Genomic DNA, 22,994 nt, shown 5'->3' with positions numbered 1-22,994 from the left:
CTAGACTGTCTTAATCTGAGAATCAGCACATCCTACCGACCCTGAGGACTCAGCCTTTAATCAAATGAGTTTATAAAACCAATCAACAAAGATGGGTCTTTTCCAGGAAAAGGGAGGAATCCTATTCTAACTGCCATGAAAAACAATTTTCTGTATTCATTCATTCATTCATCCCCCACCCACAATATGCATAGGTAGGGTTTACCTCTTAATAAATTTGAGAAATATTGTTAATAGCATCAGGAACATAGTTGTTAACCTTTCCCCAGGGTGGGCTACTTCCACTGATCACTAATACAAACCATCTCATCATGATCCTTACAAGCTTTGCTGTCAGAAAGTGATCTTCTCTGAAATTGGTTCATCTTTTTGATATCCCTCAATCCCTTCCACATCAGCTACAGTTGTTGAATTTTCCTTTAACTGAGACATTTTGAGTTTGTCAGAGGAGGGAGGGAGAAAAAGCACTTAAGAATAGTCTACTGACTGAGTGGGAATTACTGCAAAGAGCTGATGAGGTGAAAATGCCAACAAGCGGGTTTAAGACCAAAACATGCCCCCAAGTGAGATTACATTTGTTTTCTGGAAATAGGAGTGGTACAGGATAATTAACTTGACTTGGTTTTGAAACACATTTTCAGTCTAGAAGAAAAGCACACAAATCGTACTTGACTTAGGAATTAATAAACAGATGTGATTTGGAGAAAATTAAAACATTTTATCAACCTCTGTGAAACTCACCTCTCAGATTGTGTGAGCCTAAGCTATAAAACGTTGTATCACATCGTCTCAGCTTAGGGGTTTCTGCTCTAGTGTCCCACTGACAGCATGCCCTCAGTAGTGGGGGCCTTCCACTTTTTTGTTTTTGTTTTGATTTTTGAGACGGAGTCTCACTCTGTCACCCAGGCTGCAGTGCAGTGGCGCGATCTCGGCTCACTACTACCTCCACCTCCTGGGTTCAAGTGATTCTTCCATCTCAGCCTCGGAGTAGCTGGGACTAGAGGCATGTGCCGCCATGCCCGGCTAACTTTTGTATTTTATTTATTTATTTATTTATTTATTTACTTGAGATGGAGTCTTACTCTATCCCCCAAGGCTAGAGTGCAGTGGCATGATCTCGGCTCACTTCAGCCTCTGCCTCCTGGGTTCAAGCAATTCTCCTGCCTCAGCCTCTCAAGTAGCTGGGGTTACAGGTGCCCACCATCATGCCTGGCTAATTTTTTTGTATTTTTAGTAGAGATGGGGCTTCACCATGTTGGCCGGGCTGGTTTCTAACTCCTGACCTCAGGTGACCCACCTGCCTTGGCCTCCCAAAGTGTTGGGATTACAGGCATGAGCCACCACGCCTGGCAGCCTTCCAGTTTTATCATGTCCATTGGAAGATCTGTAGCCTGCCTCTGTCACTTATTTACACTTCTGCTGTTTCTCCTACCCTGAAGATCACCTTTAGTTACAAGGACTCTCAATGACTTTCCTGAGCACACATCCCCACAGCTATCTCCTATCACTGCTCCAAGGCCTTCCCCTAAGACTGTATTGCATAGTCAAAAACAACCAAAAAGCACCTTCCTAATATTCAGGCATGGCATCGGTTTAAGTAGTGGCAGAATTCTTTGGAGAAATTCAATGTATCTTAAATGCCCAGAGCATTCATTTGACTCTAGACAATCTGGACAGAAATAATTGTGAAGCAGGTAAATTTTCCTGAGAGTTCAGTACAGGGACTGATAGAGAAGGACATTCTCCAGATTATTGAATATTATAGCTTTGCACTACTTACAATGAAGCTCTCACACAAAGGCCACTGGTATCTGATGGAGAATAATCCTACTGTGCTATTGACACAACTTAAAGCAGCGTTTGGAGGACACCTGAGCACATATTCATGCCACCTTGAATCAACAGGCAAAGAGATTTCCTCTTTAAGGTGAGACAGTTCTAATCTGGTGGTCATCAGCATCTGTGCTTTGAGATACTTTGAGTTTCCATGTGCAAGAAGGGAACTGACAGGCTCAAAGCGACAATTTTAAAGACCCTTGAGAAAGAGTAAGGGCTTAGTCTGCAGCCACTCAGTGGGTGGGATTACCTACACAGTTCTGTGCAGCTCCTGATGAGTACATGCTATAGTTTCATCTAAGAGGCAGTACAGATATAGTGTTCAGAGCATGGGCTTTTGGTCAGATTACTAGAGTCTGCCAAGCCTTCTTTATTTATAAGACAGATGATAACAGTGCCTGTGGCATTGGCTTTTGTGAGATTAAAATGATTTAGTATGTGTAAACCCTTAGAACAGGGCTTCCTGCCCCATCGTCAGCATTCAGTAAATGTCAGTTATTTTGAATTGGGGGGTGTTGAGTAAACGTACAAGAACAACAATGATCTTGGAATGGTGTTTAAAAGAAATTTACAGAAAGATTCCAGAGAAATGTGGTTCAGTCATGCCTTTAATTTCTGGGTTAGAACTCATTTTAATAGAACAGTGTGTCTCAAATGACTGAAGAAAGAATTGTATGGCCTCGTAGAAAGAACATAAGACTTGGAGGGTTAAGTCCTAAGCTGTCATCAGCACTGTGACCTGGGATCCCGCAAGTCATCTCTTTGGGCTTATAAGGAAAGTTAATTTCTGTGGGTTGCTTCTAGCTTAAAACTATGATATGATGCCAAGTAACACTTAAATCACTGTTTCTTTGATTAGATGCATATTAAGGTTCAAAAAAGAATTACCAGTCTGGACCCTTGTGCCTCCATTCTCCTCTTATTTAAATCATCTTATTTCAATCTTCTCTTATTTAAATTCCCCTATTTAAATCATTTGAATTGTCTATTTAAATGTTAATAGGCTCATCTGATTTAATAATTTAATCATACTTATAAGATATAATAGATTAAAAACCAGAAAATCTAAGACCTGTCCCCAGACACCTGAGCGAAAAAAAGGACAAACTGACACTAAGGTAGAATTTGACAAATATTTATCTTAAGATAACAGATCTTTGTCTTCCGTCTTCTTTAATAATGTTTATAGTGATAAATACATTCTGAGTGGAATTTTTCTCCCCAGAAAAGAATTTGTAGAGGCCAAGACACACTGCTGACCAATTTCCCTTGTTCCTAACTGCCCACGTTTCCAGACAGCTGGTAAGGGTTATGGCTGTGGGCTGTGGCCATGAAACAGGAGCATGCTGACCCAGGGTGCTGCCTGCCAAGCCAACGTCCAACCATTAAGAGGAGTTAAATTACTTAACAACAGCAGGGATGGTAGAGCTAAGAAGATTTAAGATGATGAACTAAATTTTATACAAAAATATGCCTTCAAGAATAGTCTCTAAAGGGCATTCATAACTGCCTTTCTGAAACCATAAAGAAACCTGACATACATTGATATTTTCTCCAACTAATTCCCTTGAAGAGGCAGTGCTCATTATCAATTCAAAATTTAAACTGGTGCACTCACCAGGAAGAATAAATGAAATTCCGTAGACATTATCATGCAAATTCCATTTTAAGCATTCCAGTTGTAAAAATGTTCAGTTGTTTATAATCACCTTGGCGTTTTCATGTAAGATACAGATTTTTAGAATAACAGGACAGATTTATGAAAAATAAAACAAGATTAACATGTTATTTAAAATGCCACAAATGGAGACTAAAATTTACCAAAGCTGACATAATATTCTAAAGGCAAAACATGAGGTGTACATGACAGTTATTCCTCAGGCTTACATACATATTATTTCAGACAAATGGCTTAGAAAACCCCAAATCCTTTATTCATAAAGGTTTCACATTTCTGGTAAGAGAAATCTAAACCAATTCAATGGAATCTAGGTAGAGTCTAAACAGCACTAGGTACTGTATAGACATAAAAAATAAATATGGCAAAGATTCTGCCATTGCTGTAGTGAGAAGTGGGAAAAGAAAATAGACACATAACTGAAACACAAAGCAGACTGTGATAAATATTACAGAAGGCACCAACAAAACGCTTTGAAGTGCTTGTGTTTGAAAGGAGAGAAAGATTAGGTTTGTGGAAATAAAAGATTTTGTGTGGAAAAAAGTGTTATTTCAGCTGAATTTTGAAAAATAGGTAGGATTAGGATAGCAAGCAAGTAAATGGGAAAAGGCTATCTTAGGTGACTGCATCAGCAAAAGCATGGAGAGGTTGGTGCATTATCCCACTTGGCTTGAAGGAGGGAGCATCCGAACACCCCAGCATGATGCCTGAATACTGAATTGGAGGCGCTCTGCAGAGCACAGGCCCTTAGACACGGCTGTTATTATTCTTCATTCTGCAGGCATCGTTCCTCCAGGAATTTTTATGTCACTCATAAGAAATTGAACCATCTTTAATTAAAGCCACCTAAGTTGAACAAAGGAAAAAGAATGACTAGAGAAGAAATTGATGATGTGAGGAAGAGCAGAGATTGATGGAGACATAATGGAGGGGTTAGGAGGAGGTGGGATCCATGGACTGGGTTAGGGGTTCCTATAAGGAAAACCATCACTATTTTTTTTTTAAGAGAATGGATAAGCAAACTTTTCCTGTCGGGAGCCAGATGGTAAACATTTTAGGCTTTCTAGGTCACATATTCTCTGTGCCAACTATTCAACACTGCCACTGCATTGTGAAAGCAGACATAAATAAATGGATGAGCATGAATGTATTCCAGTAAAACTTGATTTAAAAAATGGCTGGCAGGCCAAACATGGTCCACGGGCCATTGTGTACTCTTTTCCTTAGAGAATTAGCAAGGAAGAAAAACAAATGTGCTAAGATATTCGACAGAGATACAATAAATTAAAGGTTTTCTTTGACTTTTCAGCTAAAAAAGGAGGGTTCGTTATCTGTTAAGAAATGTACACGGAGGACAGAAGGAAATGAAGACATCTTAGAACAGCCACCTTGGGGTTAACCAGGAATGAAAACACCCAAAGCAGCATTTTGAATTCTTAACGGGGCCAATCAACTACTCTAGAACCAGAAAGGAGAAAGTCTACAAAAGCATTGTTCAATCTGAGACTTGGCTAGTTCTCAATAGTTTTTTGTATCTGTTGCATAACTTAGGGGATACAAAGAAGATCAAGCCATTGCATATTACATTGTATTGACAAGAATTTACCATTGCAAAGTTCAAAAAGAAGAGTTTCTTCTTATTTCTCCCCACAGGTCTCACTACAAAACCCACTTTAGTGTCATCTGCCCAGCAATCCAAACATTGTGAACAGGAGACAAGCAATCAAGCATTGGCTGGGACCCAAAGATGAAACACAAGGTATATGTCAAGGTATATAAACTCAAGAATATGTCTCAGTCATCAAGTTACCAGCAATAAGAGAAGAGTCAAGGTTGGAATAAAGGGAGTCAATTCTCTATGTTTCCTTTGTCATCTCAGATGCAGGGAGATCTAACACAGAGGAAGCATAGGTTGCTATTTCTCCAACAGTAACTCAAAAGTTTCAGAAGCTATCTAACACAAAGTATTTCAGGAACATAAGGTGAGAAGTGTGAGCAAAGAACAAGCTCTTTCCTTTAGAAAAATAACTTCTTTTTAAAATAACTTGGGCTCTTTACATTTCCTTCAAGGACCACAGGCTAGCTCTGGGCTCCCCACATACTATGAAGGGGAGTGTCACATGTCAATCAAACATAACATGTGATGGGAAAGATTGGCAGGCACCAGTGCATATGCTTCCATTTCCTTTTAATGATACTCTGGAGACATGGACACAGCTTTCAGGCATTTTGATCAGGCAAGTAGTTAAAAGTATCACACCAAGCCCAAGAATCACCATAACTGGAAAGACAAGGTACAGTTGCCATCTATTTGAATTTGCTAATTTGCCTAAAACTGACAGAGCAAGGCTTGTCAGAGAGGATTATTTGGCACTGTCAGTCTCTCCCTAAGAGGATTTCCATCATTTGGCCTTCAGTTCCTGTTGATCAAGAGCACTGTGGAGCACAGGTTTTTTCTACATTTGTCACTTCAAACCATCCCTTTGTTTCACTGATTAATAATTCACATCTCCACTCCACTGTTAGAAAGTGGGGTTAGAGCTCTCTATGGTAACAGTAGTTGTAGGCATTATCTTAAGCTTTCAGAGTTGCCTCTGCTGAAAGACATCAAAAATCCCGGCTTACAACCCAAGTACTGTTCAACACCACAATACCATGTGTTGTCATTCCCTTGTCTTTAAGGGGTGTCACAAGTTTAAGGCCCAGGAATGCCCATCTCAAGAGAGGTCAGAGAACCATGATACACAGTCACAGTCAGCCCAGGAAAGTAAGCGGACAGAAGCTCAAACACCAGGACTTGAGATACCTTTTCTGATTAATTGAGCAAGATCTGCAGCAAGCAATTCTTCCTGCCTGTCTTCTGATCTTATTCCCAGCCTCCCTGCTCAATAATTATTTGCCTTGTTGGTGCCATGTATGCAACATCGCAACAGAGTTATTATTTATTCAGTGTTATGACTATGGAACAATTAGGAGTCAGACAGTGTCTCTCAAGAATCCTAAAGGAAACAGTTGTCCCAGTTTTACAGATGAGAGACCTCCAACTTTGAGAAGTTGCAACATTTGCCCAAGAACACACAGCTATGGCAGGTTGGTATTTAAACCCAGGTGTGTCTGGCCCCATAGCCTGTGCTCTTATCTAGACATGAGTCCATGGGCCCTGAAGAGTCTGCTCAGTAACTGCAGATTTTCCTCCCAGGAAGGGGGAAGTTTCAATGTGTATACACCCATAGAGACACAGTCCCTTTATCATAGCAGTGGAGAAAGCAGGTGTCATGAAAAAGTGTTAGAAATCTCATAATAATCAAATATGTGCAAGCTAAGTCTTCACTGGAAAAGAATAAAGTTTGCATCTTTATAGTTTACAGTAATGAAAGTATTTGCAATTTGTTTTCATTTGCAAAGTCTCACTCGATCTGCATAGCAACCTCAGGAGGATAGCAGAGCAAACACCATTTCCATTTTCCAGATGAAAAATCATGAAGTTTCTAACAGGTTAGAAAATACACCTAAGGTTACATGACTAGTAAATGGAGAAACCAGGATTAGAAACCTCATTTTCCAGTTCTGAGCCCGTTTTCTCCCTAATAATAGGAAGGTTCTGTTCTGTGTATTGGTTGCTTAACAGATCTATGAACAAACTTCTCCCAGCATACATTGTTTCCCCCTCTGGTTCCTGAGAGATGGCATTTACCAGTGCCATAGTCCTAGCCTCAGGGGAATTAGCACATCCTCAAAACATGAGAATAAAACTGGTCTTCGTTAGCAAGCAGTAGTTTGATTTAATTGCTATGGTTAAACAAAAAGTGGGAAATCTTGACTATATTATGCCAGGCAAAGTCTATAACTCTATGCTATAATAATAAAAAATATATAAACAGCAGCGTGAAATTTCTTTCTTTCTTTTTTTTTTTTTTTAAGTTAAGAGTGAGGATGGAGGGCTTAGCCAAAATCCTTGGACAGCAGTATAATGATATGTTTATATTGACTAGTGTCACTGAGAAAATCACAGAAGAACCAGAAAGCATAAATAAGAGTGTAGACAGGCACAAATGCTTGTGAAATTAAAAAGAATGGAAAAAAAGAAGGAACCAAAAATAGATACAAAGCAAAAATTGAATCTGAATCATTAATCATAGGCAACAATGTACAAGAGAGGAAAATAAGTCACTAAATGCATACCATGATATTATCCTGTTATTCTCCTGGCTTAGGGCCATGTCACCAGAGAGGAAAAGAAGCAACATGGAGCAGAGGGACAAGAGGAATAAAAACAGGAGAGTTGAATCCTGGAAGCTCAGGAAAAGACACAAAGTGTTCAGTATGAAGGAGACACTCTTTTGGATGATGAGGCATATTTCTCCACTGCTTTTGGTGTTATTATTATTAAATAAACTTGAGTATGAAGGGCTGGGGGAGGACTTTTGACAATCCTAGCTGTCAGTCCCTCTGCCGACAGTTGCTATTTTTTCCTATTGCTATTTCATTCCTTCCCAACTTCTCCCTTTATCTGGTAGGTGACTGAGCTGAGCGGTTCCACCCCCGCAGTGCATGCTTCTCTCTCTTCACCCTTGAGCTGTGGTTCCTTGGGAGGAAACCATACTTTCTGCAGAAAGAGAGGCTGGGGTCAACAGAGTCTTCACATGGCATGAGTGGCACTGGCAGGCTGGAGTCCAGAGTAATATGAAGTTTGAATACAGATATTGATGGCAGAAATTGGCAACAAACCCTAGAATCAAATGAATGGTGTGGGAGGTCTCTGTTACCCTGATTTCTGAAGGCAAGGACTATTATCTGCTTTGTGGTCTTAAACTTTTTAGGTGATTATTTTAGAGGATCTAGATCAGTGTAATAACAGTGACACAGAGTTTTACCCTGTAATTACTAAAGTCACTAAATTTCAAAACATTTTAGAAAAGATCTAAAATGAATTGACATTGCACACAAACTTACTTATGGGTCTGTCAAAAGTTTCCAATAAACTACCTTTTCTGAACCCAGTTTATTTTGAAACATGATAAGCCCCGATTTATTTTTATCTAACCTGACACATTTACTTTTGAACCTATCTCCCCAGAGCTGTACCATCCACTTGAAGAAATGATATATGCTGTGGATGTCATTGTTCCCAGCTAAGGCTTAGTATGTAGCTCTGGAGGATGCTTCAAATCAGGACATCAATGCTTCATGGTTGGCACTGGTCCTCATTCCGACCTCCCCAAAAGCCCAATGACTAATGAGACAAATACAAGTCTTTGCTGAGAACCCTCTGACATCTGTCAAACTAATAAGCCCTCCTACACTTCTCTTTCTACGTTTATCCTGACAGACAAAAACTGTGGGCAAAAACATCCAAACATGGACTTCCTCTTGTCTTTTTAGTTTAAAGGCATGCATTCATCAGGTGAGAAGTTCCAAGGCAAATTTCGAATTCCCACTGTGATTTTCATTACATTCTTGCATCCTTAGAGGTAAAGCTATATTTCATCGCAAAGTTTCCACTTAATCTGTTGTAAATAACTTTACCAAAAGTTAAGCTAGGTATTAACAACAGCATTTGCTGATTGCCAGTAATGTGCACAGGACAATAAAACTAAATCAGCTGGAATTATAAAATTATTATGTACTAGTTATTAAGACATCAACTCTTTGGCTACCATAGGAGTAAATGCATTCAAATAAAGCTGGTTTACCTTATTTGCTAATGAAGATAGATAATTGAAAGCTTGTGTTTGAATTCCAAGACTTACTGTATGTAACAGTGGGTTTGGTCTGTGGACCAGTACCATCAGCACCACCCGGTAACTTGCTAGAAATGCAAATCCTCAAGCCCCACCCCAGACCTACTGAGTCAGAGCCCTAGGGGGTATGGTGGAGGTTCAGCAATCTGGTTAATAAGCCTTGCAGTTGACTATAATAAAGTCTCAGGTTTCAGAACCATTGGTATAACAGCATTGGATTAAAACTGAAGTGAAAACACCTACCACTTAAAAGTTTTACTTTCCATGACTTTCAAAGCAGCATCAGACCTTTAAAATAAGCCCTTTTCATTTTAGAAATAGCTTTAGCTTTACAGAAATGTTGCAAAGATGGTACAGAGAATTCCCATATGCCCCACACCCAGTTTTCTCTATTGTTAACATCTTGCATTAGTACAGTACATTTGTCACAACTAATGAACCTATATTGACACATTATCATCAACTAAAGCCTATACTTCATTCAGATTTTCTTAGTTTTTGCTTAATGTTCTTTCTCTGTTCTAGGATCTTATTCTGGATGTTATATTACATTTAAATTCCTTGAATATAAAAAAAATCAGTAATCCCCAATGTATAATGTATCTTGATTCTTATCAAAATTAGCCATGGAAATTTCTCCATACTTGCCTTGTATGTGCAATAAAATGCCTGATGACATTTAACATTTCTTATTCTATTATACCTGATAGAAGTTTCAGTTTTAGGATGTTAATTAGGCTGTGCCACATATCGCTACTTAATGGATCTGAAATCTTGGGCAAAGGTCACTTGACTAATCATTATTTTCTTTTGCTGCTTCTAAAGCCGTTGAATTCTCCCTGTCACGCCAAATTCCCTTTGCAATTAAATAATTTAGATAAAAAAAAACCTCTCAGTGAAATCACATGGATACCCACACAGGACTTGATGTTTTATAAAGTGTTCTATTAGTGATGTAAACTGATATATTCTAAAAACCCTGTCCCTTTAGTTGTTGTCTTGGCTCACCACATTGTTCTTAGCATAATAGTGCAATTTTAAATGCAACTGTGTGATTTCAGGATTAATATCTCTGTCTCTCTCGCTAGAATGTAAGAACTATGAACAGGGCTTTTCCTAGTTTGCCTGCCATTGTATTCTCAGAGCTTAGCACAGTACTTGACACAAGGTAAATATTCAACAGCTATTTGTTAACAATGATGAGAACCTAAGAAGGAGATCACATGCAATAAGTATTAGAGATATTTAGCTATTACAGTAATTTAAACTAATGATTTATAAGGAAGTCATGCTCTGAAGGAACTTGTAGTGATTTCTGAGCATTGATCATCCAGCCATCTGCTCCACTTTTCCTCTCTACTCCTCCCTATCCCCTTCCATAGAAGGCAGTGCAAACAAGATACCTGATATTGCATCTTTCTAGAGAGAGACAAGAATTGCCACAATTTTGTTTTTTTAAATTGTGACTTCTAAGTGAACGTACTAACTTTTTTTAGAAGGAGGTTAATGGCCCATGGTTGCCAACAAGAAATAGTATAAATGAAAAAAATAGTATAAATGAGAAAAAGTGCAATGGAGTACCAGTATCTTCACACCAGCCAGTGCTCAGGCCACTTGTTGAAATTCATCATCAGGTTTTTTGTGCATTATATGATCAGAGCATATTCCAAATAATATGTCCATAGACATATTCCAAATAATGTTACGTTAAATAATACACAATAAAACAACAACAACAAAAATAAATTTAGAGCATGTAATGAATTCTGATGTCTACTTACCAGCTTTAGACTAATAGCTTAGAGATTTCACATAGGAAGTGCTTCATAATGGGATTCTTCTTCATATAGTCAAGTTTTTACTTGCCCAGTAAAATCAACAACTACATTTTAAAAGTTTACCTCCTGGCCAGGCATGGTGGCACGCCTGTAATCCCCGCACTTTGGGAGGCTGAGGCCAGCAGATCACCTGAGATCAGGAGCTCGAGACCAGCCTGACCAACATGGTGAAACCCTCTCTCTACTAAAAATACAAAATACAAAAACAAAAAACAAAAAACAAAAAAACTTATCCGGGTGTGGTGGCATGTGCCTGTAATCTCAGCTACTCAGGAGCCTGAGGTGGGAGAATTGCTTGAACCTGGGAGGTGGAGGTTACAGTAGGCTAAGATCGCACTACTGCACTCCAACCTGGGTGACAAGAGCAGAAACATTGTCTAAAAAACAAAACAAAAAAGTTTACCTCACTTAGTATTTCATTTTAAATGATTTCCAGGAAGTGTAAGATTCTGAATATTCATTTGAAACTTAATGTTTCCAATAAAATGTGACATTATAGAAAATGAGAATGCAATAAAACATTTTGGATGATGACTCATGCCCTTAGGGCTTGTGTAAATACAGCACCACTTATCACCCACTATAAGTGATAAGTTTAACATTATTTGCTGTGAACAAAAGTCCCAGTGAGCTATTATTTATTAGGCTAGTTATAAAGGTTGTACCAATTATTTATGAGAGTGTAAAGGTAAAACTGGGTTATCCATTGTTTTTCTAGTCCCAAACCACAAACTCTGGGAGGCTGCTTTAGGCATGCAGAACAGAACAAAGCCAAATCAAAACAGTCTTCTGGCTTTTGCCACTCTGGGGAGAAACCAGTACCTCTGCTGCCTTGCAATTCTGAATATAAAGTAGAGTAATAGAAAAGAGTTATGGGTAAGATTCTAGCTGAATGGGACTTTAGACATCTACCAGTTCAACTCTCTTCTAAAGGAGGAGACAGAGGCTGTCAGAAGTCTGACTTTTTCAGGGTCACACAGCAGTTAATGTAAAAAGTGAAGGGAAAATAAATACTGATGAAACTAAAACTATCTCTTTAACAATACTTAAGCCCTAGACAATGCATTTATTCAAGTTATGTTGATATAATTAAATTGTAATACAACACAAAATCTGTGGATCATTAAAATAGGATTCTACCTGTGTAGAGTGGCATGATAGACAGAATAATAGCCCCATAAGATGTTTACATCCTAGTACCAGAAGCTGTGAATATGTTACTTTGCATGGTACAGGGGACTTTTGCAAAGGTGATTGAGTTAACGATCTTCAGATGGGAAGGTTAGCCTGGATTATCACTATCTGGGTGGGCCCAATGTAACCACAAGAGTCTCTGTAAGAGGGAAGCAAGAGGATGAAAGTCAGAAGAGGAGTTATGGCAATGGAAATGTTCTAAATCTCTTTTCTTGGAATTATATTAAAATGGATTGCTTTATGCAATGGTATGAATGTTTGTATGCCCCCCGCCCAATTTCTATGTTGTAATATTAGCTCCCAAGGTGATGGTATTAGGAGGTGGGGTCCTTGGGGAGATAATTAGGTCATGGGATAGAACTGTCATGAATGGAACTAGTGCCTTCACAAAATAGGCTCAAGGTAGCTTGTGTATCCCCTTCCACAAGCAGTGAGAAGGTACTGCCTATGAGGAATTAGTCCTCACCTGATACCAAATCTTTCAGAACCTTGATCTTGGACTTCCAAGCCTCTAGAACTGTAAGAAAGAAATTTCTGTTGTTTTTAAGCTACCCTGTCTATGATAATTTGTAATAGCAGCTTGAGCAGATTAAAACACTATCTTTAGCATTAGTAAGGTGCAATTCTTCCAATAGGCTGCCTAGTCACATATTAAATATAAATCTTGGATTCTAAAGACAGGGTAGAATTATACTCATATATATTGTACATTGTAATTCTTTTCAACAAGATCACATTGACATAGGGTCATTGGCTAGATCACAAGGATTTCAACTAGAGAGACAAGTTGTGTGCCATAAACACAATGTTATGTAGCAATCATTCAAAGAAAACCATCAGAAAAAGTTTCCAGGTAAAATAATTAGTAGGGTTCAATACTCTGTTCCATTTATTCTAATTGCCTTCCTATTGATGGAGAACCACTGAGTTTAACTTATTAATGTAAATATAAGCTTTGGTCACTAAGAAAGCTCGGCTGAAGCCTTGACTCCAAAGAATGATCGTGGCTAACTTTGGTAAGAGTCAAAATATATACTGGAAATTGCTGATTTTCTTTATATCAAGAAATTTAACTTGAACATATCCATAGTTTAGAATTAAGTGCTTGAATGATTGAATCGTCCTGAATACCACTTTTAAAGTTGGATTTGCTCTTTATCTTAATTTGAAATAAATAGAATTGTATGAAAATAATAAGAATAATAGCTGTCTTTCACTGGAAGTCCCTCTTGAGTCTGGCACTCTGCTAGATGCCTCATTTATACTTTGCACTTAATCTCCAGAAACCACCTTCAAGATGGGAACTATTACTTCCATGTTATATAGTAGAAATGATGCTCAGAAGAGGACATAACTCATGCAACATTACACCACTGGAAAATGACAAAAGACAGGATTTGAAGACAAAGCTGATGCTAAAAGCTAAATTTTATTATCTGTTCCAAATTTTCTTGCAAGACAGTAACTTATCTATTCCATGTTGTATTTTTGTGCCTAGATGCATTCAGAAAGTGGAACACAAGATTCTTGGAGATATGAAGAGTTTCTCTTAGAGTAAAAAATAAATTATCAGATAATAAAGAAGAAAATAGGGCACCTGATTACAAATGCTACCTTCCATAATCACCAGAGAATTTGCCTCCCGTCGGCCTTTCCTTGTCATTGTATGACATAGATGAAAGGGTATAAAGAGATGAGGAGTTGAAAGCAGAAGATAAAGGTTTGAATCCTTTCTCCTGCTCTTGCTTCTGTGTGACTCTCTTATTTCAAAGAAATTTGAAATTTACATGGAAGGACCTAAAAAATACAATCATATTTCAATACAATATGCCATACTACTTAAATATTAAAATCTCCATTCTATATGTATAGGAAATAATCTGGAAGGATGTAAACAAAGATTACATAACAGTAGTTTTGAGGAATTCAATGTTCTTGTCTTTAATCTTTACAAAGAAAAGGTATTTTGATATAATAGAGATTTTTTAAGTGAATCAAATATACAAATTATAGAACATGTTTGGTTAACCTGCAAATTAAGCCTCATTTTATTTTGCCTGCAAGAAGTGGTTAATGATTTTTACCTCACTGGATTTTAAAGAAAGTGAAGTTTCTAGGGTCTCCAAGTAAGGCTTTGAAGTACAATGCTTTCTGGAAGGGAAGGACAAGGACCAAATCTAAGGAGAGATAGAATTGGGGGAAAATTAGCAAATGCCAGAAAAGGAGCAGGGCTGAGCCTCTTGTAGCAAAGGTACAGGGAATAACCAGTGTGAAACGTTGTTTCAAGGATTAATAATGCTACAAAGAAAGCACGTAGCACAGGGCATGATGCAAGAGCTGTTTCTCAAATGGCAGCCATTGCTGGACATGAGTGATGTTCCAGGCATAGTGCAGAATGATGAGATGCAAGTACCACTAAGCAAAAGGCCATCCAAGATTTTAGACACCCATGCAAGCCAACCAGGATGAATAATAGACATCATCCATAAAGGTATGCAAAACCTGGAGTATCCAATGGTGGGACAGGGATCCCCCTAGGAATATAAGTTCAAAAGAGAAAACCTGTTCCTCAAGGCACTTGCAATGCCAGAAGGAGCCGTGGCCAAAGAGTTGCATACACTTACAGGGAAAATGAGGTGGGGGCAGGAACACGGCTGACATGATGCTTGCCTGGTAAAAACTGAACAAAAATTCCTTGAATTGCCTCCTCCTAAGACCCAAGAGCCAAGGACAGGATAGAACTTGAAAGGGCACTTAAGTGGCTTGAACTGCCAAAATTAGGAAAAATTTTGAGCTGGTAGCCAAGAAAACAGATGCTTATCAATGAATCACTCATCTAGATGAAGAGTTATAAATGATAATGCTGTTGGCTAAGACTTCTGGTCTGACCCCTACCCAAGCCCTGTTTCTCAAGTGACAGGTCTCTCTAAAATACTCTTTGAGAAACCTAGGACACTGGATCCTGTGCAACCTACTGCAAAGGCTTCACCTCTCTCCATGGGCTTCATCTTGCCTCTCCTCCCCAGAAACTGCTTACATTATTGTTAAAAAAAAAAAAACCATAAAACCAATTTTAAATTTAAAATTTTGCCAACACAAATGACCAGGATGGAAGAGGTCTTCTTTGTTTTTCATCATCATAAAAGCAACTCACATTTGTTAAGTACTTCTTGAATACAGACCATTTCTATCTACTCATTCAGGAGGAATTTACTGGGAGACCCCAGGCACTGTTCTGAACTCTCAAAGGAGTGCTATTGAACAATACCGATGGGGCTGCTGTTCTCATGGAGTGCCAGCTTCTACTGGGGGAGCAGGTAATGGATAATGGAGTAAATACACAAGATAAATTTAGATTCTGATAAATACCATGAAGCAAATAGAGCAAGTGAAATTATGATCCTCTAGTTTAGATAGTATAGTAAGAGAAGGCTTCTCTTGGAAGATGGTATTCAAACTGAGGTCCGAGTTATACAGTGTCCTGTGAGGTCTGAGGGACCTACATCCAAGGCAGGGCAAGAAGAGAGCTGATGTGTGCAAGATAAAGCTAGAGGGGATGCAAGGGTCACATGAGGAACTTGGCATGTATTTTCAGTATGGTAGGAGTCATTGCCAGGTTCTACACAGAAAATTGACATGATCTCCACTTCTAAAGTATCACCCAGCCTGTTTTATGATGCTAGCTTACAGTGGGCAAGATTAGAGGCAGGAAGACTTATGGGGGTGGCTCCTGCATAGACCAGTCCAGAGGTAACAGAGCCTGAACAAGGCTGCCAGAGAGAAGCTACAGAGGATCTAGAGTAATAAAACACAAGCACCACTGGCTCATATGCAAGAGCTGTTGGGAGACAGAGAGTTTGCTATGGGGTAGAACTGACAGGCTTAATTACAATTTGGCTAGGGAGTGTGAATGACAAAATAATCAAGGGTAACTCCCTGACTTCTAGCTTGGACAATTTCATGGATGGGATGCCATTTGCTAAGGTGGAGAAAAATGATATGGATATTTGAAGGAAAAAATTAAAATGCACAACCCTATAAGATAGGTACTATTTTTTTTCTCCACATTATAGATGAGTAAATACAGCCTTCAAGAGGTTGTTATAAGTAATAGAAAGCACCATGGTGATATTAAACCCAGTGGGGTTGGCTCAACGGCCTGCCCTTCCAACCGCTCCTGCACTGGCTCTTCAGTACCATCCATGTCCTATGCACTTCAACAGAGACTTACTCATAGCAGCAAAACCCAATAACTTAAACATTCCAGGAGTAAAATTTATTGATACTTGTGAGAAGTAAATAGGTTTTTCTAGAGGAGGAGCACTAACCTGGAAACTTGAACAAAGGGGATAATATGAATCCTTTTCTTGTGAATATTATTTTTCCAATAGTATTTGAGCTACAGTACCGGTGATATCGATGCCAGTTTCCTCCCAGCCATCTCTTCTTCTAAGAGAGAGAACATCGGCCAAATGCACTGAGCTTCCCGATTCTATTAAAGAATTCCAGGAAAATACAAGCAAAGGCAAATGAAAAACACAAAACATCTGCTTTGTCATTAAGTTCAAGTGCTGGTTTTCCTTAGGACTATCTTAATTTCATGGGAGCCAGTGCCTTTTTCCAATATAATTCTTGGCTAGGACCTTTCCCTTAACAGGATATTAAATATGACAATCGCATCTGTCCTTCTACAATAATAGGAGCAAGAGAGAGGCTCAATCAATCATGAGTTCCCAGCACTGTGCTCTGAGAAACCCGGAGGATTATTGAAGGTTGCTCTGAAGATTACTGGCATCAACGCTGGGCAGGAAGAGATGGCTTATCTTGCAGATTGGAACCAAGTGCCTCTTGGCTTGCCACTCAGAAGGGATTCTGTGTGACCTCACAGGTTGCCACTGACAATTGCTTTCACTTAGCTGTGGGGGTGGCATTTGACATAAGAACACTGCAGAACAAGAGAATGTTAACAGCACAATTAATAAACCACATCATCTTTTAAAAATAGGGTCTATTTTTACATGTATTCCTGAGTTGCAAAAAGTTCCTCCTTTGAGATGTTGCTGTTTTCACCGATGAAAGACTAAAATTAAATCACCTGCTTCTCCAGAGGATATATTTCTTGTATTCTCGTTGGCAATTTAGCGTGCCTCTCTGAGTTGTGACTAGGCAGCGCCATGACAAAGAGCAATGCTTACATGTTCTTGCTGTGAAGTAAACCCCAGGGATTAGAGGGATTTGGTGGTATTTAGCCCATTAAGGAGTCTCACTTTTAGTAAATCCTGAGGATGCTAGATTTCAGCTCTTTATCCAATATTTGAAGCCTCACACTAAAGGCATTATTCAGAGTCGTGAATCCCAATTTTTTGGCAAAGAAATTAAGTTTGAATATCTGGGGGAATTTTCTGGCTCTGGAAATATTGCTTTGCCATACTGTCCTGGAGCCAAAAATACTGAAATAGGACTCATTTAAGTGTCTGTTTTAGATCTTGGTCATTTTTAGTTAAAATATATTCTTTAATTTTCTTTCTTTATTTTCTCTGTAATTTTTAGAGACTATATGGCCAAAGTTAATTATGTTTCTTAATTTCCTTCATTTTAAATTCATATCCAAGCCTTCAAAGAGACTGGTGTTCCTAAAATGGGTTTTACCAGCTGTGCAGTCTGTAGGGCTCTTTGTACCATCAGCCTGTTCTGTCCGGATGAGGCAGAGCAGAGGGAGAAGCCATACGGAGCTCACATGACAGCAGCTTGTCACCACCAGAGAACAGCAGCCTTGAGCTGGCTGTGTTGCTGTGGTTTCTCTCAAGAGGCAGCAAGTGTACAGTAACAGCATGGTATGGAAAATAGGAAATACTGGTGACTCAGATGAGATACGTACCAGGGCAATGAGGAGAAACTGCACTGAAGATCCATTATAGGCTTCTTGACTGTGGCAAGCATGGAATGTGGAAGTGGGACATAAATATCTCGTGAATGGACCATCTGTTGGGGGAAATCCTTCCAAAATGGTTGAGAGGATTATATTTTGAACACAAGACATTTTCTGTGAAGCTTCTCTCTGGAAGGCCCTGGCATGTATTCACACAGACACAGTAACAAATGCAATCAAAGAGGCTGAGCCACAGCCATGAAGACATCATAGAACAACTTCTGGCTAAAGGGAAGAGTTCCCTGGATCCCACCTGCGAATGTGGATAATGTTGCCCTGTGTGGGGTCAGAGTGTGTGAGGGTAATAATTAGGGCTGGGTTTACACTTGGCATAAGCACAGAATTTCCAGTGTTAGAAAGCAGAGGGTGAAATCTTTCATTTGAAAAAATGATGTGTTTTGGGTAATGGATTTGAGAAATCTACAATCTGGAAAGTGATACGTGACATTGGCCTCAAAAGTTGTGATGCTTTATGTAAAAGTCTCTAAGTTCCTCTTTCTAAAGTCAGTTGCATCAATTGAATGCTAAAAATACCACTTTTTACCTAGAAGAGTCAACCGGAATGGGGGTTTAGGTTGAATAAATCCTGACTTCACACTTCTTGTCCAACATTTTGGGAATACCAATTGACAAATCTCTCCTGATCACCTTGTTGACAGGAATTTGCAGAAAAAAGATATAATCTATGTAGGCCTTGATTTACTCCTGACTAGCAATACACTCAAAACTGGTAACCATTCATAATTATTCTCAACAAAACTTAGCAAAAACAAGGTGATAATGGTCAAATCACTTCTTTATTACCTATTGTGTAAACATTATTTTCTTATCTGTTGATCCAGATATTCAAGCAATTATCTCAAATGCATGGAGCAGTTCCAAAAACAAAGGGAAAAGTGACAGACTCAAAAAGGAACTCCAACTTCTGGGGACCCATTTGACTCTGGGCTTGCATATGAGGAATGCCCTCAATTTTGACCCTAAGTCATCAGATCAGCTCACAGAAAATCTGACTTCTTGGTAAGACTCATCATCTATTCAGAACCTGCTGTGTGTGCTAATGAGTGTGTAATCAACATAAAGCCAGTAGTAATTGAACATTCAGTCCCATATATTTATGTGACAGGCACTGTTCTAAATGCTGGAGATTTCAGTGATGACCAGGATATGATCCCTGCTCCCAAGGAGCCCCATTTTATTGAAGGAGATGGAATAAATGGCCATAGAAATACATTGTTCTAAGTGCTACATAAAACCTGAGATCAATTACTTTTCTTTCCAAAAGCCTGAGAAATCTGACACACTCCTGTGTTTTAGAATGCATACAATGCTGGTTGGGAGAGGAAAGAACACACAGAAAGGGTAAGCAGAAGGTGTTCTAATAGCAAAGGTGGTTCCTAGCACTGTCTTAGATAGTCAGAAAAAGCTCTTAGAGGAACAGATCTCTAGTCAGAGACCTACAGGGAGCTAGCCAGAATTGGTAATCCCAGGTATCTCTGGAGTGACAAAGCATAAAGTTAGGACTGAAGTAAAAAAGATTTGGACAGAAAACTTTGAATCTTGTTTTTGTTGTTGTTGTTGTTGTTTTTGTTTTTGGTGAGAGTGCAAAAAAGGTCTCTGGACTTTAAAACACTAGGCCCAGTTCACACTGAGGATATTATAAACAAAGATTAAGTGAAAGGTTTCATACCGAATATTGAGACCTTCAACCTTCTTTTCCCACTAGGTTCCCAGAATACTGGCAGCCAATCATATTTCTCCCAAGAAGGAGATCAAAAGTTGTTTGAGGACCCAGTCCACCAAAAGTACCTAAAAGTACTGAGATGTGGGTTCTCAAGGCCACAACTTATCCAGATCACCCTCCAGCAAAGACCACACAACACAACACAACACAACACACTCATTTGCACAGAACTTCTAGAGCAATGAGGTCTCAGCAGAAAATAGGTGGTACACGCTAAAAGGATTAACTGAAGAGACTTTAATGAAGGGATTACTTATATAAAAGTGGAAAAATTTAAAGGAATTTTTAAAAAACTAGTGACCAATTCAGGGATGAACATGAATGGGAAGATCTGAAAGAGCATGGCAGAGAATGTTACTACCAGAATTCAGTCAGAGTTGCAGATGTGGAAGAGGGGTTGTCCCTGTCACAGCAATAGAACAGTGATTATCAATCCCATATAAGACATTGGCAATGTCTGGAAATATTTTTAGTTATCAATACCTTGGTGAAAGAAGATGCTACTGGAATCTAGAAGATACAAACCAGAGATGCCACTAAACTCCCTACAATGCATAGTACAGACCCTATAACAAAGAACTCTGCATCTCTAAATGTCAATAGGGCTGAGGTTAAGAAACCCTGAAAGGGAAGAACAGAGCCACTGGCTGAACAATGGCTGGGTAGAGAGTAAATGAGAGTTGATGACCCCGTCTCCCTGTCCGGCTATATTTTGATTTCTTGCCAGTGCCTCCATTGGTTGAACCTAACAGGAAGCCACAGAGCTATGTATCCCAGATGATGTGGCTCATAGCACTCAGCCTCTGGGGCATTGACAAGGTGGGGAATGAGTCTTGAGAGACATGTGGAGAATAACCACATGTCTTTTTTAAGAGCTAAATTCACTTTTAAGAGCTAAAACTTGAAAATGAACAGAGAGGCAAGGCTATAAAATAAACAAAAAAACACTCAAAATTCTGAGCGTTGAGAGAATATGCATCAAACCAAGAATATAATTAAAAATACGGGAAACAAAGGTAAATTCAGGGAAGAAAAATGCTTGGAAATTACAAATGTAATAGCAAAAATGAAAACTTTATATGAGTGGTTTTATTTGGACCCTGAAAACCAGTGAAAATATTAATTTTTGTCTAGGTTGATGGGGAGCAAAACATACAGCACACAGAATGCATTAGACTTAGAAGTCAGGAGACAGAGGGGCTACAAGAACATAATCCCTCCAAATTAACAAAATATGGTAGGAAAACATTGGATCAATTCAAACCATTCAATTGGAGGATAGAAGCAATTTTATTTTGTTTCAAGTCCGCTGTGGCCTCACTTCATAATTGGGTAACGTATATTCTTGTGTTATACAGTTTTGTTCACTTGTTTTGCCTCTAAATCTTATCAAAGTGCATAGTTAGGCTCCCTAAGCAGTAGGCTAAATTACATTTTTTTTTTTTTTAATTTTGATGTATTTGGCAACGTCCTGACAGCTGTGTAAAAGGAAAAAATTCTCTGCTTGAGAACCTCATGAACTTACTGAGCGAGATAATGACTGGACAAGTTGGAAATCCTCATCCCCTGGGCTAGGATCTTCAAATCACTGAGAAGGAAAAACAGGCCCTTAACTTCCTAAGTGGGGTATTGAGGGGGAAGGAGTTGAGTTAAACAGTTACCCTCACTCAGATTGTCTCTTTATTGGGCTTAAGGAACACATATCAGTTTCTTAAGGAGATAGAGCTATACAAAACACACTGATCGAGATCATGAAAAGACAAGCTGCAGCCTGGGTAAAAATATTTACAAAAGACATATCTAGTGGCACTCCCAGCACTTTGGGAGGCTGAGATGGGCAGATCACCTGAGGTCGGGAGTTCAAGACCAGCTTGACCAACATGGAGACACCTCATCTCTACTAAAAATACAAAATTAGCCAGGTGTGGTGGTGCATGCCTGTAATCCCAGCTACTCGGGAGGCTGAGGCAGGAGAATCGCTTGAACCCAGGGGGCAGAGATTGCGGTGAGCCGAGATCGCACCATTGCACTCCAGCCTGGGCAACGAGAGTGAAACTCCATCTCAAAACAAAAAACAAACAAACAAACAAAACTCAACAAAAACATGAACAACCGAATTTTTTTAAATGTGCAAAAGACCTGAATGGACACCTCACCAAAAGAAATATACAGATGGGAAATATGCATATGAAGAGATGTTCAACATCATACATCATTAGGGAATTACATATGAAAACAACAATGAGATAACATTAAACACCTATTATGATGGCCAAAATCCAAAACACTAACAACACCAAATGCTGGTGATGATATGTAGTAAGAGGAACTCTCATTCACTGCTGGCAGAAATGCAAACTGGAATAGCCATTTTGGAAGACAATTTGGCAGTCTCTTACAAAACAAATGCACTAATGCCTCAAATAGAGCTATGTCACTGAAAGTCTGCTAAATAGGTAGGACATAGTTTTGCTCTGGTGTGTATGTTTGAAAACATGTATCACATGATTTGTGGAGGACTTATTCTTTCACACTTTTAGCACAAAAATTGTTGACATCGAATCAGAGATCAACTATGATGACCACAGTAGGAGATAACCAGAAGAGGTTTTACAGGGGCAGTCACCACTCAGGGTCGCTCAGCAGTAAGGAGACAAACCTAGGAAAGTGAGGGTTTACTGGATGCCTCCAGTTGAAGAGGTGAGTTAGCAGGACTGCTGCCTACTGTTGGGCCAGTTGGGCTGAAATCCAGCTCTAGTTTCATTCTTGAATTCTTCTAGTCAGACTGCATCTGCCTAGAGGAAGGGTACCATTTCCTAATTTGCGCCAAGATGCTAAATGAGATAGAAGAGACACTGGTGGTTTCATAATCTTTCATGTGTACCTTTCAATCAGAATTAAGGGATCTGGGGGCTGTATACCAGTAGTTTTGCTGGTGGGAGGATGTCTTAGTTCATTCTTCTGTTGCTTATAGCAAAATGTCTGAAATTTATAAAGAAAAAAAATTCTTACAGTTATGGAGGCTAAGAAATCC

The sequence above is a fragment of the Macaca mulatta genome, chromosome 3 (assembly GCF_049350105.2).
Source record: "Macaca mulatta isolate MMU2019108-1 chromosome 3, T2T-MMU8v2.0, whole genome shotgun sequence".
NCBI classification, from domain to species: Eukaryota; Metazoa; Chordata; class Mammalia; order Primates; family Cercopithecidae; genus Macaca; species Macaca mulatta.
The sequence above is the reverse complement of the archived record's forward strand: the minus strand, read 5'-3'. Positions refer to the sequence as shown.